The sequence below is a fragment of the Macrotis lagotis genome, chromosome 8, assembly GCF_037893015.1.
Source record: "Macrotis lagotis isolate mMagLag1 chromosome 8, bilby.v1.9.chrom.fasta, whole genome shotgun sequence".
In the NCBI taxonomy this organism is placed as follows: Eukaryota; Metazoa; Chordata; class Mammalia; order Peramelemorphia; family Peramelidae; genus Macrotis; species Macrotis lagotis.
The window spans coordinates 41,707,330-41,727,938 of record NC_133665.1 but is presented as its reverse complement, the minus strand read 5'-3'; the positions used below and the strand labels follow the sequence as shown (position 1 = coordinate 41,727,938).

Sequence of the window (20,609 nt, the reverse complement as noted above, 5' to 3'; positions counted from 1 at the left end):
CAAGCCCTAAGAGCTTCCAATGTAGTTGCTGCTAAGTCCTGTGTGATCCTGACTGCAGCTCCACGATATTTGAACTGTGTCCTTCTGGCTGCTTGTAATATTTTCTCTTTGACTTGGGAGTTCTGGAACTTGGCTATAATTTTCCTAGGGGTTGGTTTTTTGGGATCTCTTTCTCGGGGGGATTGGTGGATTCTCTCCATTTCTATTTTGCCCTCTGCTTCTAGAATATCAGGGCAATTTTCCTGTAGTAATTCTTTGAAAATGATGTCAAGGCTCTTTTCCTGATCATGACTTTCAGGTATTCCAATAATTTTTAAATTATCTTTCCTAAGTCTGTTTTCCATATCAGTTGTTTTTTCAATGAGATATTTCACATTTTCTTCTAATTTTTCATTTTTTTGGTTTTGAAGTATTGATTCCTGATTTCTGGCAAATTTGTCAATCTCCCTGAATTCTGTTCTTTGTCTGAAGGATTTGTTCTCCTCAGAGAGTTTTCTTATCTCTTTTTCCATCTGGCCAATTTTGCTTTTTAAAGCATTCTTCTCCACAATAACTTTTTGAACTGTTTTCATTTGACCTAAGCTGGTTTTTAGCATGCTATTTTCTTCAGCATTTTTTTTGGATTTCCTTGACTAAGCTGCTGACTTCATTTTCATGTTTTTCCTGCATCTCTCTCCTTTCTTTTCCCAGTTTTTCTTCTAACTCCCTCATTTGATTTTCAAAGTCTTTTTTGAGCTCTGTCATAGCCTGAGCCCAATTTCTGTTTTTTTCTTGGAGTCTTTAGATGCAGGGGCTTGTGCTTCCTCATCTTCAGACTGAGTATTTTGATCCTTCTTGGGCTCATTTGCAAAATATTTCTCAATAGTCTTCCTCTTATTTCTCTGCTTGCTCATTTTCCCAGCCTGGGCCTGGTTTTGGGGTGCTTCCTGAGCTTTTGGGACACTCCCACAAGGGTCTCAGTGTGTGTGGCTCTGTCCTCCCTCCTGGTCTGTGAATGACCATAAGCGCCCCCCTCCGCCACGGGCCGAGGTGGGGGGGGCCCTGTTGTTCTATGGGGGGGGGCCTAGACTGTGATCAGGATCTGAATGTGGTCAGAGCCCCAGAGTCCTGTAACAGGGGCAGAGGACAAACCTCTGCAGTCTCTCCTCACTCCCCTCCCTCAGCTCAATGGGCTCATGCCCTGTGGGCTCCTGCTTACCAGCTCCTCCTGCTTCTGTTTCAGGGTCTAGGCCACCGAAAGACCAAGCTGCTGGCTGTGTGCCCTGAGGGCTGAGCTCCATGTGCTTGCTCTGGTAGAGGTCCCCTGCTGTTCCCCCACTTTGTGCCTAGTGCTCCCTGGGGTGCAGCTCAGGAGACTCCCCCGCGGTCGTGAGCCATGGCTCCCAGGGCCCTGGGCCTGCCTCTGGGAGGCTGAAGATCTTTTGCTCTGGCGGGCTGCCCCTCTGACCCCGGGGAGCAGAGCCTTTCTGCTCTTTTCCAGGTTACCTTGAGTAGGAGAACTGTCTTATTGGGTCCCTTTGTGGGTTCTGTCTCTCGAAAGTTTAGTCCTTAGCTTATGAGTTTTATCAGAGAGCTCCTAAGACTCGATTCTTTCTTGTCGCCATCTTGGCTCTGCCCCCCTGCCATAATCTTAAGTTCACAACCTTGGTCAGCCTCTCTGAATGTTCTCCAGCTCATCAATGCCCTTTCTAAAATATGCTATCTATTACTGAACATAATAATTCAATTGTAATTTGGTCAGGGCAAGGCACAGTAGGATTATTACCTTTCATTTGGTACTCTGTTCTTCCATAATGAAGTCTCTAATACCGTACCAGTTTTGGGGGTTGCGGTATAGCACTATTGACATATTAAGCATACAGTTCACTGAAATGCCCATATCTTTTTTTGGATGAATTATCAATCTTTTCCATTCTCATATGTGGAAAGTTTACTTTTGTAACCCAAGTGTTAGATTTAATTTTATACCAATTAAATTCCATTTTATTGGATTTGGCCTCACATTCTAACTTGCCATTTACTGTGTGCCATTTCACTTAACTCTGTGTCATCTCTTAATTTTAATAACAATGTATTCTGTCATCCAAGCTATTAACTTGAAACCATGTTAAATAACACAGGCTCTAGAATATCTTTCTAGAATATTTCACTAGAAACTTAGCTGACACAAAAGCATTAATGATTTCTCTTTTGGTCTAATTCATTCAGCCAATTTCTACTCTTACCTATATTTATTATTGTGAGGTTGATATTTCCCTATCTTTACACAGAAATATCATGAGGACTTTTAAATATTTCACTGACATCTAAGTAAAATAAATTGAAGGCTTTTCTCCAGTCTATTTGGTTAGGAGTCAACTCACAAATGGTAAATGAAGTTAGTTTAGCATAACCTGATTTTTGTGAGGAATGATAACTGTTTCTTACTCTAGAATTAATTCTCATTGTTTTAGAATTTTCCCAGCAATTGAAGTCAGGTCAATAGATTATAGGATCCATTCCCTTCTCACTTGTGACAACCAGAAAAGCTTCTGGAATATTTCTCTCATTCTCCATGATTTTTCAAAGTTCATTGAATGTAGTCCAGCTATCCCATATGAAAATTCTTTCAAGACCTTGGGAAATACTTTGTAAAAATATCCAAGTGCTAGTAAAATAATCCCAGACCTATTTAGGAGATTTCAACTTTGTTAACCATACATATTCTGTTCTTTCTAGTTTATTTACATTGGTCGAACAAATAGAAGCAAAAAAGTAGTTCAGCAGAATGTTCTTCCTATCATAATTATCCTATTCAACCTGAGTAATGGTTCTCTCTTTCTTCTTTTATCCTTATTCCTGCATTTAGCCTCAAAAGTTAGCCTTGTGATTTCTTAGCCATCTCAGCACATTATGAGTTTAGTTCTTATACCACTTAAAAATTAGGATCTTTTGTTTTTATATTACCTTCATATCCAGATATATCCCACTCTATTTTCTATACAGTAAGCCAGTCTCTGTAACAAATCGAAACAAAAAGAGACGGAAAAAAAGTTTAGCAAACTGGCCAATATATCAAATAATTCTGATTATACATGTGATGCTTTACAACCCTAGGGTCCCTCACCTTTGCAAAGAAGGGATGGAGGTACATTTTTTCATCCCTTCAGGGCAAAATTTGATCATTCTAATTATATAGCATTTAACTTCATTTTTACTATTTATATTGTTGTAGTCATATTATTTATATAAATACACACACACACACACATATATATATATATGTATATATATATATACATATATATATATATATATATGTCTATATATTTGCTCCTAGTTCTTCTTGTTTCCCTTGGTATCAGTTCATATAAGTCTTCCCAGGCTTCTCTAGATTCATCACGTTCTTTCTTAGATTGAATTGATTCATCACACTTTTCTTAGCTATTCCCCAGACTGGGTAATCTAATGTTTTTCTAATTCTTGGCTAATACTAAAAGTGTTTCTTTAAATAATCGGATTTTTTAAAATCTTTGCTCTTTTGGGGAGCACATGTTTTATTTATTTATTTATTAAATATTTTATTTATTTTGAATTTTACAAATTTTCCCCTAATCTTAGTTCCCTCCCCCTACCCCCTACAGAAGGGAATTTGCCAGTCTTTACATTGTTTCCATGGTATACATTGATCCAAATTGAATGTGATGAGAGAGAAATCATATCTTTTAGGAAGAAACTTAAAAGTAAAAGAGATAGCAACATCAGACAATAAGATATTAGTTTTTTTCTAAATTAAAGGTAATAGTCCTTGGTCTTTGTTCAAACTCCACAGTTCTTTCTCTAGAAACAGATGGTATTCTCTATTGCAGAGAGCCCCAAATTGTTCCTGATTGTTGCACTGATGGAATGATCAAGTCCATCAAGGGTTGATCATCACCCCCATGTTGTTATTAGGATGTACAGTGTTTTTCTGGTTCTGCTCATCTCACTCAGCACCAGTTCATGCAAATTCCTCCAGGCTTCCCTGAATTCTCATCCCTCCTGGTTTCTAATAGAACAATATAGTGTTCCATCACATAAATATACCACAGTTAGTTAAGCCATTCCCCAGTTGAAGGACATTTATTTGATTTCCAATTCTTTGACACCACAAACAGGGCTGATATAAATATTTTTGTACAAGTGATGTTTTTACCCTTTTTCATGATCTCTTCAGGGTATAGACCCAGTAGTGGTATTGCTGGATCAAAGAGTATGCACATTTTTGTGGCTCTTTGGGCATAGTTCTAGATTGCTCTCCAGAAAGGTTGGATGAGTTCATAGCTGGGGGAGTGCATGTTAAACAGGGGATCTTGATCAAAGTTTATCATTCTCTCTCTCTCTCTCTCTCTCTCTCTCTCTCTCTCTCTCTCTCTCTCCCTCTCTTTTTGCAAGGCAAATGGGGTTAAATGGCTTGCCCAAGGCCATACAGCTAGGTAATTATTAAGTGTCTGAGACTGGATTTGAACCCAGGTACTCCTGACTCCAAGGCCGGTGCTTTATCCACTACACCACCTAGCTGTCCAATATTTTATTCTCTTGACACTATTTTTTAAAGACAATAAATACCAGATGCTTGTTTTCATCATCTCTTGCCAATTCTTGAAGCCATATTTTTTTTATTTTATCTTATATTTTATTTATCTTTTAAAAATCTACAGGGGGTGGTTAATTTCCTGTCCATACACGGGGCTTTTTAGATAATTCCACTTTTCTCTCTGAACTGAACTATTTCTTCGTATCATCAGAATTTTGTTATTGAGACCATTCCATCCCTCCTGGCCTTATTTCCTATGGACATCTATATAGACCATAGAATCTTCTCTAAGGATTCTTTCTTTATACTCCAAGATCTGCTCTACCCCAAAGTCAGATTCATGTCAGACTTCTTCTTATTTGTCTCTCTTCTCTCTCACAGAGTCTAAGGTGGAGTAGTCAATTATGATCAAAGTTCCCATTATTTCACCTTCAGCAACCAGTACATCCTTGTTGAGGTCTATTCCTCTCATTTGTTCTGTTCTTTGAAGGATGAAATTAGCATTAATTTAAACTAATTTAATTAATTTAAATTTATTTAAAAGAAATAATCATTTGCTTTGCCTTTGGCATAAACTTAACAGATATCTAGAGCATTTACTGACAAGTTCTTCCATTTTTTTAAAAAGAAGAAACACTTCATTTTCTTCCTTCTCATTTAGATGAGTGATCAGGGTGGATGTCAATTACTTGTCTCTGGCAAAAATGCTTGCCTTATATTTTGGAAGCAAGACATTCCATTAGGAAGTTTATCAATTCACCCAGTTTTTCTCATTGAGAAGACCCAGAAGGCAAAGTAGAAAGGGAGGGTGGTAAAGGAAAAGAACTAGGGTGGGGTTGGACTATACTAGATAGTGAAGAGAGTAAAGAGAAAAGGAGTAAGGGATTTTTCTCTTCTCTGATAATGAATAATTTCAATTTGGGAGGTAGGAAGGGGCATTCCACTAGCCATGAGAAGGGAAGAATCAATTTATCAGAGTATTCGGAGAATGATGGATAGGGAATAAGAAGTTTGAGTTGATTCAATTCAGCAAGCACTAAGTATACCCTATGAGCTAGGTGCTGGGGATATGAAGATAAAAAGGAAATGGCTTTTAGACTCAAGGGTCACACTTTCTATGATGGTAGGAGAGAGAAGGTATCACAGGCACACTGATGAATAAATACCAAGAGTACACAAAGTCAGGGTGTGGGTATATTCATTAACAACTGTAGGTGTTGGCTCTTGAGTTGAGCCTAGAATGGAACTTGGTGTCTGGAGAATAAACAGAGTAGTAGGGCAGGTGTGGGGTTGGTTGTGCCAAGGCTTGAACACAGTATGATATAGAAAGTCAATTTTGGGAAACACTGAGCAGGCCAGTTTGGTAAACACAAATATGTAATCTGTCTATTGGTCGACTGTGTGTTGATCTGTAGGTCAAACCTAGATTATGAATGGATAGAAATTTATATTTTACCCTAGTAGTGATAAGAAATCCCTGAAGCATCTTCAGCAGGGGAGTGACATGGTCAGATCTATGCTTTAGGAATTGTCAAATTTATGGAGAATGGATTAGAAAGGATAGAAATTTGAGGCAGAGATATTGATCAGGAGGTTATTGCAATAATCCAAATGAGAAGAGATGGTCCTCATTTAAGATAATGTGTGTAGAGAGAAGATAGAAGATATTGGGGGAGAGATCTGACAAGACTTGGTAGTTGATTGAATTTGGGGAATGTTGGTGAGGAAAGAAGAGTTGATGCCTTCAAAGTCAGAAACCCAGGTAACAAGAATAATATTGGTACTTTCAATACAAACAAGAATGGTAATATAAATCATATTATAAAACATCATTAATTCAGGGCAGTAGGTGACTAAGGCCTCACTCTTCTGTTCACTTTCATCATAGTCCTTCAGAGGCATTGGTACTAGACTTAGAAGGGGATCATCATGACAGAGGGGTCTGGGCCCTGGACAACCCCTGCAAGCCCCTTTACTCCATTTCTCTGTCACAATCCAGTGAGCAGCCTCACTTGTGGCTCAATAAAGGTCAGTGACATCAGCAACAGTGGTATTGCGTCTTCATGTCTCCTCATCAGTAAAGGCAGTCAAGAGACAAAGTTATGAGACATTGATTTCTCAGATGGTTATAATAGGCAAAGGAAGCAGTAGGACATGATGAATAGATGACTGATCTTGATTCAAGAGCATTGTGACCTTAGGAAAAATCACTTAACCCCTCTGTACCTTAGGCAATTCTTCAAAACCATAAATTGTAGCCCACTAGTCCATTGAGGAAATTTTTGCCCCAGGGAGTTCCCTAAACCAGGCAAAGTCACAGGCCAGAATAAAAGAAAATCAGCATAGAAAGCACCTGACAGCAGTGGACTGGGAATCTCTTTTGCAAATGACAGGAGGAGCATCATGTGGCAAGGAGGTGTCCAATTCCAATCTCTTCCCATCCCTCTTTCCTGGGCTCTGTGATGGGGAAACTGGAGAATAGGGGTAGTGATACTGCCAGCATGGGGCTGCTCCCTTCTCCTCAGTGGTCAGTAGAGACCTTCAGAAACAAGAAATCTCGTTAACCATTGAATGGTCTTGGGATTGGATCATTGAAAAAAACCACTGCTGAGACTGACTATTTCTGCCTTCCACAACTCAGTAAGGTATGGTTGTATATCAATTGTTCCTTCTGCCTTTAGACTAGAAAAATGTGAGTTGGATAACAGGAGAATGAGGTGAATTTTGAATGATAATACTTGAAGAGCTAAGATCAATACCTGGAAAATAAGCCAATGAGAACCATGGTGGAAAAGACTGGGGTCTTGAGGTAAGTGGCTGCTTGGCAGGAAACTGCTGCTTAGTACTCATATTCCTGAGTAAATTAGGTGAAGAATGTGCAGAAGTCCACAAGAAGATCACCCCAAGACTAGTTTCTTTCATTATCAACTTCCTGATAATGAAGTGTGGATAATGTTAAGGGCACTGGATTTGGAACCAGAGGACCAGGATTTAAAACCTATGGTATCACTTTCTGTGCAACCCTAAACAAGTTGTCTTGTTTCCTAAAATGAAGGTAACACATTGATAGTGAATATTGTGTTGGAGTCAAAAAGAGCTGAGTTTGAATTCTGCCTCAAGACACTTATTAACTGTGTGACTCTGGTCAAGCCAATATTTCTCAGCCTCAATTTTCTCATCTGTAGAATTGAGAATGATACCTAGCACACAAGGTTTGTTGAGGTTTAAATAAGATTACCTATGTAAATCACTATGCAGACTTTAAATACTATGTAAATGTTAATTGTTATAGTAAGTTATAATAATATAATCAGAGTCAAACAGTTTGTACATATCAGAGAAAGTATTTGAATCTGGGTTGAGCTGGAGCCAATTCCTGCTGGCTCAAAATAAAAAAGGTGTGTTAAATTTTCAACTTGAACTTTTGGAAATTGTAAAGAGCTTCAAGTAAGGTTAGTTGTCTAGACTTAAGAGTGATGGAAAAAATGTTAATATTTAAAAGTGTATTCAGTATTTTCAGAGACCAATTGTTAAACATTTCCCAGAACATACCTGATTTTACCCCAAGTTTTTCTAACTTGGAAGTCAGTGCTGTATCCATACATCATCTTTCAATCTTCTTTCTAGCTCTTAAAAATACTGTTATTTTGGGGGTGGCTAGGTGGTGTAGTGGATAAAGCACCAGCCCTGGAGTAAGGAGTACCTGGGTTCAAATCCGATCTCAGACACTTAATAATTACCTAGCTGTGTGGCCTTGGGTAAGCCACTTAACCCCGTTTGCCTTTCAAAAACCTAAAAAAAATAGTTATTTGACCTCCAATTTGGTATCCCTAAGTTCTATAGAAAGTTTCTTATAAGAATTATACTCCTCAGGGCTATTCATTTATCATTGAAGTCATTTAATAATTCTACACCAAGCACCTTTATATATTCCAGGTTCTTCATTTGGCTCTGAGAATATAGTATGCTTATTGAATTGAAAACAACAGTCATTGACTTTGAAATATTTACAAACTTTTAAGGGGAACACAAGAAACAAAAAATTTTCACCTAAAATAGAATGTGATCAAGACTCATAGTCTTGTAGGAGAATCTCAGAAGTGAGCATGTTCAGCTTGAGTGATCGGAGAAGGATTCAGGGAGAAGGGACCAATCACTTGAACTGGGTCTGGAAGGGAAAGGATTTTAAGAATTGCCCAGGAGGATGAAGAATGCTCCACTTATTTGGGGGAATCACCAGAACTCATTAACTGATGTAGGAATGTTAAACAATTCAATTTAACACTAGCACAAGAGATTTACATCAGTAGTTCATATAACTTGTGAGCCTCAGATTCATCTTGACATCTCTCTTGCCTTGTGATGGGTGCTAGAAGCCTTCCCATGGAGAACATTTCTCTTAGATTTCAAAGATCATGCTTATGAGGACATACTTTTGAGTTCAGTCATGTTGAAAATATTAAGATAATCCTTAGACAAGAGAAATAAATGTGTCTTGTGTTACCTTTTCCTTCTCACACTGTCTCTAGCCCAACACACCAACTCTACACTGACTTCAGTTGATTAGTGGAATCCATCCTTAGGGGCTGCAAATTCAGACTGATGTTGGGTTGGGAGGCTAATTAAAAGAAATCTTTTTATTAGAGTGTGAGTCTGAGCTTTGCCAAATCAGGTAAAAAAATCATTCATGGCCACCATGATCGATGGAAGGGTTCTCCCTACATAGCAGGTAGCCCTGGAAAGCTAGGGTAGAAACCAAGGCAAAAATACAAATCAAGGTAATGTTCAGCAGGCATTTCACTTATTTGGCTTAGTTATTACTTTGTTATTATTTTGATCCCACTTAAGTTGTCTGCAATATCCAAACAGGGGGAGTTTAGATGAATTACAGAAAATTAGAAGATATAGATCATTCAGGTTAATTCATGTGTTGTTTTTATCTAGGCATCATAATTCTTGGTTCCACTTGAACTCTTTTACCCAAAGCAAGTGACTTAACAAAAGACAGTCTTGGAGGGATTGGTTTATTTGTATATATACACTACTTGGGACATAGGGAATCTCTTTTCTTTCTCAGTTTTCATGGTCCAGTCAAATTTGCCTTTCCTCTGTTCCTCATATATGGCCCTCCCTCTTAAGTCTATGTCTTCTTCAATGTCTGGAAAGTGTTTACTCATCTTTACTTCATAAAACTTTTAACACAGTTGAAGCATTTTCTGTGGGAAGCTTTTCTTGAGTCCAACTATTACTGCTCTACCTTGTATTTACTTTCTTATGTATATGCTTTCTTCCCCTCCTCCTGCAATCCCCCACCATGTAAAGTCATTAAGAGTAGGGATTGCTTCATTAATTGTATTCCCAACTGCCTAGCCTGGCCTATAGTAGGTATTAAGGAAACTTATGAGTTTATTAGTTTTCATTGTAAATGAGGGTCTAGTATTTGCTTTCTATCTAACTGAATAGAATGAGGAGTAACAATTTTTTTCAAGAACAATAATATTAAACCTTGAAAGACTTAGGGATTCTGACGAACACAGTGGCTAATTAGAGTTCCAGAGGACTCATCATGATGAAACATGCTACCAACCTCCAGATAGAGCTGATGAACTCTAGTGCAGATCCAAGCAATGGTTTTTGGACATGGCTAATTCTGAAATTTGTTTTGCTTGATTGCATATTTTATAACTTCATAACACTTTATAACTTGGTTTCTTAACAGGTGTAGAGAGGGAGAGAATTCTGAAGAAAAAATAAAATTTAATCTAAAAGAATTTTCTTATGACATAGTAGAGGTAGTCCCGTAGAGTGGACCAGTTCAGGGCCTACTAATCTAGTCTATTGCAATAGCCTCTTTATTGAGTTTCCCTAGTCTAACTCATGTTTTATCTACATAGTTGTCAGTGTGATATTCCTAAACCATGGGTCTGACCAGATCATATCCCTTTACAAGAAGCTCCTGTGGATTTATTTCTTTAAACTCCTTTGTTTGGCATTTAAAACCTTGTCCCATCTGACTTCTGCCTTTCCAGGTCTATTATGCATTACTCCTTTTCAAAATTTCATTTCAAGAGGCCTTTCTCAATAGCGCAGTTACTAATGCCTCCCCCACCCTAAGAATTACTTTGTGCTTTGGAGATTGTAAATACTTTTATATAGAAATATTATTTATTCTTTAGAAATGTAAGCTTCTCAAGAACAAGTACTATTTTTATTCTTTTGTGCATGGAACATAGAAAGCAATAAATGCTTTATTAGTTGGATAGAGCAAAGATTTGTAAAGGTTGGCAAACTTTTTCTCTTAAGGACCAGATAAATATTTTAGGCTTTGCAAATCAAGAAGTAGAGGATATTTTGTAGGCCCTTAATGAACACAAATTTCTATAAAATTTTAATTGATGAAATTCAAAATATGATTCTACTACTAAGAATGGAATTAATTTTTTTTAGGTTTTTGCAAGGCAAATGGGGTTAAGTGGCTTGCCTAAGGCCACACAGCTAGGTAATTATTGTGTCTGAGACCGGATTTGAAGCCAGGTACTCCTGACTCCAGGGCCGGTGCTTTATCCACTAAGCCACCTAGCCGCAGCCCCTTTTTTAGGTTGGAATTATTTTTAGAAGGAAATAGTTGGGGTTCAAAGTATTCTCTATCAAAATCATTTACAAATGTTTGTAAATGTTGATCTATAATAAGATTTTATATTATTTTTCTTTGAAAAGTATCTTTTCACAAAGATAGGTATTGGCAAATATGGTTATCTATCCACAAACATATAATCGATCATATTCATCATTTGGACCATAGTTATAGTCTATTAGAATCTTCTCTTGATATTTGCCTTTCAGCATGGAAGTCAATATATTGAAGATTAATCAATCGCAACTCAGGATCAGGTGGAAGTTACTCAACTGCTCTGTTAGATTTTGAAATATGGAAATTTTCTTTGTACTTGCATTGAGGTCTGAAAAACACTGCTGAAACTATAGTTTTAATTCAAACTGTTCAAACTAAAGTTTCCATGTGGGAAAGGAGATCTCTATTCCCATTTTAACATTTGACAGGTCAGGAAGTTTCTAAAGTAGCTTGACATTTCTTGTGATTCAAACAAGGTTACTTTGTTGTTGAATTGACTATATCAGTATAAATTTTGCATATAAGTGCTATTTTGCCTTGTAATTTTAGACTGAATTCATTAAGAAACATTATCATGTCTGTAGCAAAGGCTAATTTCCAAAGCCATTTAGTATTCAGTAATAGTGGATGAAGTTGATTCTTTTTATTCAGAAAAATTTCAATCTTGGCCCTGAGCTCAAAAAATTCTAATAAAACTTTTGTTCTCTTTGTTTTGACATGATAGATGTGCATTGATAATTTAAAAAACAGTTGAGGTGTGGTGATATGTGTGGCCCTCAAAACCCTGTTGTTATAATTGCATCATGGCGATATGTTGTGCACCAAATACCAATATGAAATGATGAGAAGGCTCATACAGTTTCCATCACAAGCCTTGACCAAAATCCTTTCAGTTCCATCATTCTATGACTATCAGTAATACTATTTTGAGTTCAAAAAAATGTACTGAAGTTTCAATATTGCCATTCTTTACTCCCCCTTTTCCCCCTCCTTCCTTTTCCTCCCTCCCCTCCCTCCCTCTATGCCTTCCTCCCATCCCCCATTTTCAAATAACATAGGAAAAGGAAAAAAAGTTAAAGTCATCTTATCTTTCAGAAAATGTGGAATATTGGATTTGTCAGATGACCTGGGTTCAAGCCCAAAGCTTTGCTATTTACTACCTGTTGACTTTGGACAAATTGTCACCTTTTTGAATCTTCTTTACCTGTAAAATGATGGGCTTAGACTAGTTGGCCTTTCATTCTAAATCTAAAATTCTGTTACTCAAAATTGTTGATGGCCTTACAATGGAATTGACAAAGTACTTTGTATACATAATTTAATCCTCACAACTACTTTGAGTGGTAAAGTACTGCATATATGATCATTCCTGTTTTATAACTGAGGAAATCAAGGCTGAGAGTCTAAGTTGCTTCTCCTTGTTCACATAGTTAATAACAGGATCTTTTGAGCTCAAGGTTTATCCTAATTATGCCATACTTCCCCTTACATAGCAAGATAAAGAGTTTAACACTAATCCTAGTACCATGGATCACAGTGTAAAAATCAAGAGGTCTAGACTCAGAGTAATATAGTGAGAAAGGGTCTAACCTGGTAGCCTGGAGATCTGAGTTCTAGATTTTCTTTCTTTTTTTCTTTTGCATTTTATTTTTTGACAGGGTTATTAGAATGATAAGACTTGGGGAATATTACAATATTTTGAATGCCAGAAAGATGCATTAAAGTCTTTTGCATAGCTTGCACAAAAATTGGACGGGTGTGGGAAACATGATTACACAGTCAGATGGATTTGAAAGTGGTTCTATGAACAGATACCCAAAGTGATGATTGATGTCCACCTGGAGGGAGGCTGCTAATGGAGCTCTACAAAGCTCTATTTTTGACTTACTGTTCAGTTTTTTTTATCAAGGACTTGCACTAAGGCATAGATGACTTATGTGTCAATTTTTCAGGAAGGTAGAGAGGGATGGACTATCCACTAGACAAGAAAATCAGGGTCCCAAAAAACAAGCTCAGTCCTAGAGAATGATTGACCAAATCCAACAAGATGAATTTAATAGAAGTAACTGTAAAGTTCTGCTCTAATGGATTAAAAAAAATTCCTTAAGAAGAGAAACCCAGGAGCTACCATTAATCATTCACTAATTTATTCACTAATCATTCACTTTTCATTCAAAAGAATTGGTTCTTTTCCTCATTAAAGATACAAGTTCTGGGATGATCTATGTTCATTCTGTCAGTTCTACATTGTACCCCATTCCACAAGTGCTCAGGAAGTCCCAAGCTCTCTGTGGTTTTCAGATAATGGACTATATATCTCCTATCTTTTATCTCCTTTTCTGCCCTCTCTGGGGGGCAAGACCAAGTTTTCAATCTAGGTTAGGTATGATTAGTGTGAACTTTACCAAATGGAATTATGACTTGAGCCTCCATCTTACTAGTTAGATCCAATTTCCTCCTGTTATTCACAAGGTCATAGAATCTTGGGATAACAATATCAGTCTTTTCTGATAGGAACAGATAGGTACAGACAGAATATGGTCAAATGTAAATAGTCCTATACCTTCCGCAAAGGAATGATAAAAACTATAGCCTGTAATTAGCAAAACATTCATCACACAACAAGGCTTCTCCCTGTCCCAATCTGTCCCGATACTGATGGTGGTGCTGGTGGTGGTGTTTCTTAACTTGCAGTATGTGACTTAAACATTTTTTTAGGTTTTTTTGAAAGGCAAATGGGGTTTAGTGGCTTGCCCAAGGCCACATAGCTAGGTAATTATTAAGTGTCTGAGGTAAGATTTGAACCCAGGTACTCCTGACTCCAGGGCTGGTGCTTTGTCCACTGCACCACCTAGCAGCCCCAACTTAAACATTTTTAAACAATCCTTTAATTGACTTCCTAATTAATCCTGTGACTTTTAAAACATGATTCTGAGAGGGGATATCCAGACATCAGACTTCCAAGGGAGTTCATGACACAATAAAGTAATTTTAGTCCTAGATTGTACATAAACTTTCCTGAAGCCAAGAATTCTAGGATAGACAGTTAAGCTGCTTTAGTTCCTCATAACTGCTCCTACTGCTAATGATGTATTTAATTCATGCCAACAAGAAGATTGGTCATTAGGAGCAATTTGGGTCTTGGCTCCTCAAAGCATGGAGTAAAGCTTTGGGAAAGTGTCTTAGATAAGCTAGCTCAAGACTCATGGAGAAAAAGGTTTTAAAAGATTCTGATGAAGAGAAACCTACTTCTGTCATTCTATCCTGCCATCTCTCTGAACTTTCATCTTTCATTTTATTTCCCAGGTGACAACATCCTTTCTAAATTCTAATAATCTGTGGCAACTCCATCCTTGCTCCCATGCCAATTTACTCTCACCTACATACCTCTTTCCTTCCTTATGCCCAGATCAAGGCTTCCTTGACATAGAATACCACTGTGTATCTATGAGAAAAGGTCTGGGAGTCAAAGGGCACTATGAGCTCAGTTAAGAGGCATATAGTAGTTTCATCTTGGGGTGGCTAGGTGGCATAGTGGATAGAGTACTGGCCTTGGAGTCAGGAGGACCCGAGTTCAAATTTGGCCTCAGACACAATTATCTAGCTGTGTGACTTTGGGCAAGTCACTTAATCCCATTGCCTTGCAAAAACCAAAAAAAAGAGGCATATAAGAGCCAATGTCTGATGGACTCAGTACAGATTGAAGCAAATTTCTCTTTTTTTTATTCTTCAGAACATAGCTAATGCATATATTTGGACTTCATATTTGTAATAAGTTTTATATTTCTTGTCTTTTCAGTGGGGGGGGGGGGAAGGTGGGAGGAACTGGAAATGAAACAAAAATAAAAAATACAACAAAAGAGCCGAAGTATAAGTTCGGCTGTTGTAGTAGAAGCATGTGTCCAGAAGATATCTAGAAGGAAGCAGGTGATGATGTTTGTCCTCCATTCTCAATGAAGACTATGACATCAGGAAGGTGATGCCATGGCAAACACATGAACTGTATTTGACTGAGGGTGGACAGTGCCAAGTTACCAGCCTCACTTTCTCCTCTGGAGTCATTTGGGACTGTTGGCCAGATATGATTCAGGATGACTCAAAGATGGCTCTGGATGTGAGGCAATCAGAGTTAAGTGACTGAGACCGGATTCGAATTCTTGTTCTCTGTCAAGGTTATTGCTCTATCCATTATACCACCTAGCTTAGAGATGTGGAAACTGAGGTTCATAATGATTCAGTGCTTTCCTCAGGGTCATTTTGTTTTATCACACAATAATATTCTATCACAAATAACGAGTCAAATTTCTGATAGGCATGCCCCCAAATTCCAATTCTTTGTCAGAACAAAAAGAGATGTCAAATACATATTTTATATATATATATATATATATATATATATATATATATATATATATATATATATGTGTGTGTGTGTGTGTGTGTGTGTGTGTGTGTATACATTTACTTATGTAAATATTTTTCTTTGATCTCTTTGGAATGTAGATGTAGTTAAGGGTATTGCTGAGTCAAAGGGTATCCAGTTTTATTGCCCTTCGAGCATAGTTCCAAATTGTGCTGCAGAATGATTGCAATACTTCAATGATTCACTAACTCCACTAAGAAGTGAATTAATGTCCCTATTTTTCTATTTTTCTATATTTTTCTTCTCTGTAATATTAGCAAATCTGATGAGTATGAGGTAGTAACCTCAGACTTTTTATATTTCTCTAAACAATAGTGATTTAGAACATTTTTTACATGACTATTGATAGCTTTGAATTCTTCTGAAAGCTGCCTGTTCATACCCTTTGACCATTTATCACTTAGAAAATAACTCATATTCTTTTAAATTTGACTCAGTTCCTTATGTATTTGAGAAATAAGACCTTTATCAGAGAAATTTGCTGTAAAAATTCTTCTCCCCCCTTCCCGTTTTCTGCTTTCCTTCTAATCTTGACTGCATTGGTTTTGTGTGAAATGACATATTTCGTATCCTATAATGCTCTCTTATCCCTTATCTTTCCTTTCCCATGGATCTTACAGGTAATTTAGGGTTCAAACTTAGGTCTACCTGGTATCTATTATGACTAGATAGTTTAGAGAGTACAGAAGAAAACTAACAGATCTAGAGAGTGGGCATCAGTAGAAAAGAAAAGAAACAAAAGCTAAAGCCACCAAAGTCAAATTTCACAATTTTGCACAATTTGACTCATCTACCTTTGATTTTTGGAACAATAGACATTATGATTAAAGGGATGTATTGTCTATGTATCAGGCATGGACAAGAATTAAAAGGAACTTTAAGTTAAATTTCACTTTGACTTAATAGTCATTAAGAACCTACAACATACCAGGAACTTTGTTAGAATAGAATGTTGATAGTATCTATGACTTCTGATAGGTGAAGGTGAGGAAAGAAAACACTTATTCTAGGCTTCATTTTGGAATGTATACCATTTTGACTGGAAATGTGTTTGTGACAGGGAATACTAGGTAGTCTAAAAATACAGTTTGGAGTCAAATTATGAAGGGATTAAATAAGAGGTGATGAGATATCAGTGACACTTATTGAGCAAAGGAATGTTACATGCTAGATGTGTTTGACCATATCAATTGAGTGACTTGTATGGAAGATGGGTCATAGAGATAAAAGACAACAATCTATCAAAATGTGCAGACAAGAAATTATGAATTAGTCCTGAATTAGGATGGTTGTGCTATGATTGTAGGAAATGGGATGGACATGAGAGATGTTCAGGATAAGATACTTGTGTGCCATAAACAAATTTAGAAAATTGTTCTTCCCATATATTAATTGTCCACAGGAAACTTAAAATTTTAATAGGTGTCTAGATATGAAACAAAATACCTATATGCTACAATCAGTAAAGTTTTCTGGTAATAAAAAACAAGTCACATTTAGAAATATTCCTTGTACACAACAGTATCTTGTACCTTAGACAACTCCCCACGTTGCCAATCTCATATATTAACATAAAAGACAATTCCATTATACTAGGCTTTTAAAGTTGTTACAGTGAAGTTCAACCTAGAGAGCTTTATTTTGAATCCTTGCTGTTTATTTGGAGACTAAGTCACACCTCAGGACAAGAGCTAGGGATCTTAGGAAATGTGATTTCAGATTCAAAGTGATTTTGAGGGGAGAATATCCTTACAGCTTCTATTACTGTATTACTGAGCTTGAGGGGCAGAGATGGGAACTTACTAGTTTAACTTAAGGAATTGAAGTGTCATTAATATAACCTTCTACATTTGGGCTAGCATGAAGGGTTCTGTGAAAATAAAACTGAATACCTTTCCTTTGGCAGTTCCTGATCTTAGAATTGCCAGCAGTCTAATTCTCTTAGAGAACTGTTCAGTGGTGAACAGAATTAGGAGAATAGTGCCATAGTAGAGTAAGATTGCCCTTGAGAATCAAAGGATCCTTTGGAGGAACTAATGATGATGAATCTAGGGATGTTCCTTTTCTTTCTGTTTGCTCACTATAGCACAAAGCATCCTACAAATCATTACAAAAATGGGGTTAGCTGGTCTTGGTAATTTGAGGATTCTCTTTTCTTTCTTTATCCCTGGACCTTTGTTTCCATCCATTCTTTTCAAAACCTGCTGAATAAAAAGGATGCTTAGAAAGCTGATAAAAAGAAAACAGAAGTCTTCTAAACCTGGTGGTTTCTTCCTGTGCCACTTTAGACAGGATTTATGGTAAATACAAAAATGTCTTTCAGATCAAATACAATCACAACAATAATTGTCCCTGTTATTTGTTCTCTCATAGGGCAGGAGCTGCCAAGAGTTAATTCTTGTACACAGAGCAGCTCTCTGACTCTGCAGGCTCAAAAATGGGAAATCTGGTAATCTCTAGAGCTGAGTGACCTGAAAGGACTTGTAAATAAGAGCAGTCAAGAATTGTACTACTGGGACTACTTCCCAAGATCTGAGTACCATGCCAAGCTAGCCAGCTTCTAGAGCTGTTCACTTTAAAAAAAAACAAAAAAAAAAAACCTTTTGCCTGAGTCCCTGACTAGAATTTAAGTTTAGATCTAGGAATGATTTTAGAAACATCTAGTTTAACTCACTTATTAAATCCTAGATCTGAAATTCTTAGCCATCATAAGCAAGTCACATGAGCTGGTGAAATGGGATACATTGCTTCACAATGTAGTCATAAAGAAAATGATTTGGAAAACTAAAGACAATACAAATAGGAATTTCTACTGAAGTTGAAGGAATTTAGGGTGACAAGTTCAATGACTTACCAAGCCTCAGAATTAGCAAGTGAAAGAACAGATTCAAATCCAGATCTTCAAACTCCAAAGCCAGTGAGTGCCACAGGACTATGAAATTTAGAGAGTAGCTGTTTATTATGCTGATTTAATTCTCCTGTTCACTGAAATTTTCAATTTTTACATCATGAATTTAGAGTTGGTTCTCGTTACTCGCCTTAGATATGTTTCTTGAGAGTCAAAGTTTCTAATAATGGTTCTCTATCACACTGCTTCTTCCATCATCAATGTCCATACAATAGGAAGAATAAATTTAGATAGTTTTATAATAGTGTTAAAATAAACTATTAGTTTTTATTACTATTTTCTGGTCAAAGATTGATGTTCCTTAGCTATTGTGAGGAATGACATGTTTTCTCCTCAGACTTTGAAAAGAAGACCAGTCTTCCCTCTTTAATTCCTTTATAATTTGAAAGGAAAATGTTATCTTGCCCTCCTTAAATCAAGAAAAGAATTGGGTCCACCTTTAGACTTCAAAAACAAGTATTCACTCTGCCTTCCTGGTACTTAAACTCAAAAAAAAATGTTACCTTCCTCAAGGAAAGTATGTTTGTAAGAGGATGGTTTTCTGAAATAAAAATAATGGAATGGTCTCCAGGTAAGTGTAAGGCTTTGTCTCCTCTTGTTATGTATATATTGTGTTTCCCCTCCCCTTGTTCCTGTATACATTTTCTGATATCCTCAGTTTAAGATTATTTTAAGATGGTCTCCATTACCTAATGGTGGTGATTAAATCCCACCACCATTAAATAAAACATGTTTATTGTTATTTTTCTTTATTGTTATTTTAACTCTAAGATACTTAAAGTTTAACATTCAATGGTGCCCTTGGGCCTCAGATGAAATTTGAGAGGGGACAGGACTCATCTCAGAAGTGTTCCATGGAAGGAAAGAGATCTGTAAAACAGATTCTTGGTCTGTAGTCAGAGATCCTCCTTGGGAGAAAAAAAAAAGTTTTTAACTTTTAAAATCCCAGCTCTATTCCAAACCAGTGTTTTAACTTAACAGACTTTTCCTTCTGGCAACATCACAAGAGGAAATAAGGACAGATTTTGAGCCTTGATGCAGTGGTTTTCTCTGAAGGTGAGTTTTATTTTTCAAACTTTAACTGCTCTAGTGTGAACTATTTTTTTTTTTTTTTTTTGGTTTCTTGAAAATATTTTTCTGGGAGCTTTACCTTTTGCTTTGGGATTCTCATAAGTTGGTGAGAATTGTTTTGGCCTGAAGTGGCAGGGTAGATGCTGAGGACTTATTTCTAGATCTAAGTTGGGTATTTTTTGGAGTGTCCTAGTGGTTAGATCTGGCTCTTTTGATAAAAAAAAAAAACAGGGAATTTTGTCCAACATCCCCATCTTATGTTCAGTATCTATTACATAGTTTTTGTTTGTTTATTATCTTCTGTCTTTTGGCATTTTGCCATCTGATAATGGGACAATCTAAATCTAAGGTCCACTAGAGAGAATGCCTGTTTTTATGACTAAACATTATGTGGTAGTGTAAATTAACAAATGACCTGAAATTAAGTGGGTCAAGATGGAGATTTTTTGAAAGACTTAAATTTAATTATCTTAAAAGAAAGTCAATTTTAAAAACTAGTAAGACATTTTTTTATGCAAGGCAAGGGGGTTAAGTGACTTACCCAAGGTCACACAGATAATTAAGTTTCTGAGGCTAGATTTGAACTTGGTTCCCTCTGATTATAGGACTGGTACTATTTACTATGCCACCTAACTGCCCCATGGAATGGAGGTTTAATAATTGGTTGTGCAAAATGTTTTGTAAAAAAAAGAGCATAAAGCTGAAATTTCTTCACTTAAGGCTCAAAGGAACAATTTCTTCCCCCTCTTGACAAGCTCCAGCTTTTTTCCCCTTTTCATCTACTGTTCCTTGTTCACTCCCTTCTTTACTTCTTAAAAGACTGGTTTTGGGAGGCCCATCCCTTTTGCAAACTTGAGTTCTCATTCCCCCTCCCCCACTTTGTTCTAATCCTTTTTCTCCTCCTTCCATTTCCTCTCATCCTTATCTCTTCTCCTTGTTCTATCCCTCCAATATTAATCCCTCCATTACCTCTTAACTATGTTCTTCAATCTCCTCCCATTTCTTTTCTGTCCTATCTCCT

The 20,609-nt window shown here is 36.9% G+C and overlaps 1 long non-coding RNA gene across 1 annotated transcript in view; it reads left to right on the top strand.

Annotated features, from left to right (window-relative positions):
- The first annotated feature begins 6,601 nt into the window (after positions 1-6,601).
- LOC141494745 (uncharacterized) overlaps positions 6,602-20,609 on the top strand; it is a 215,610-nt gene continuing 201,602 nt past the window's right edge. The window contains exon 1 of the long non-coding RNA XR_012470556.1: positions 6,602-7,200. This is a non-coding gene — a long non-coding RNA (uncharacterized LOC141494745). The remainder of the gene's footprint in view (positions 7,201-20,609) is intronic.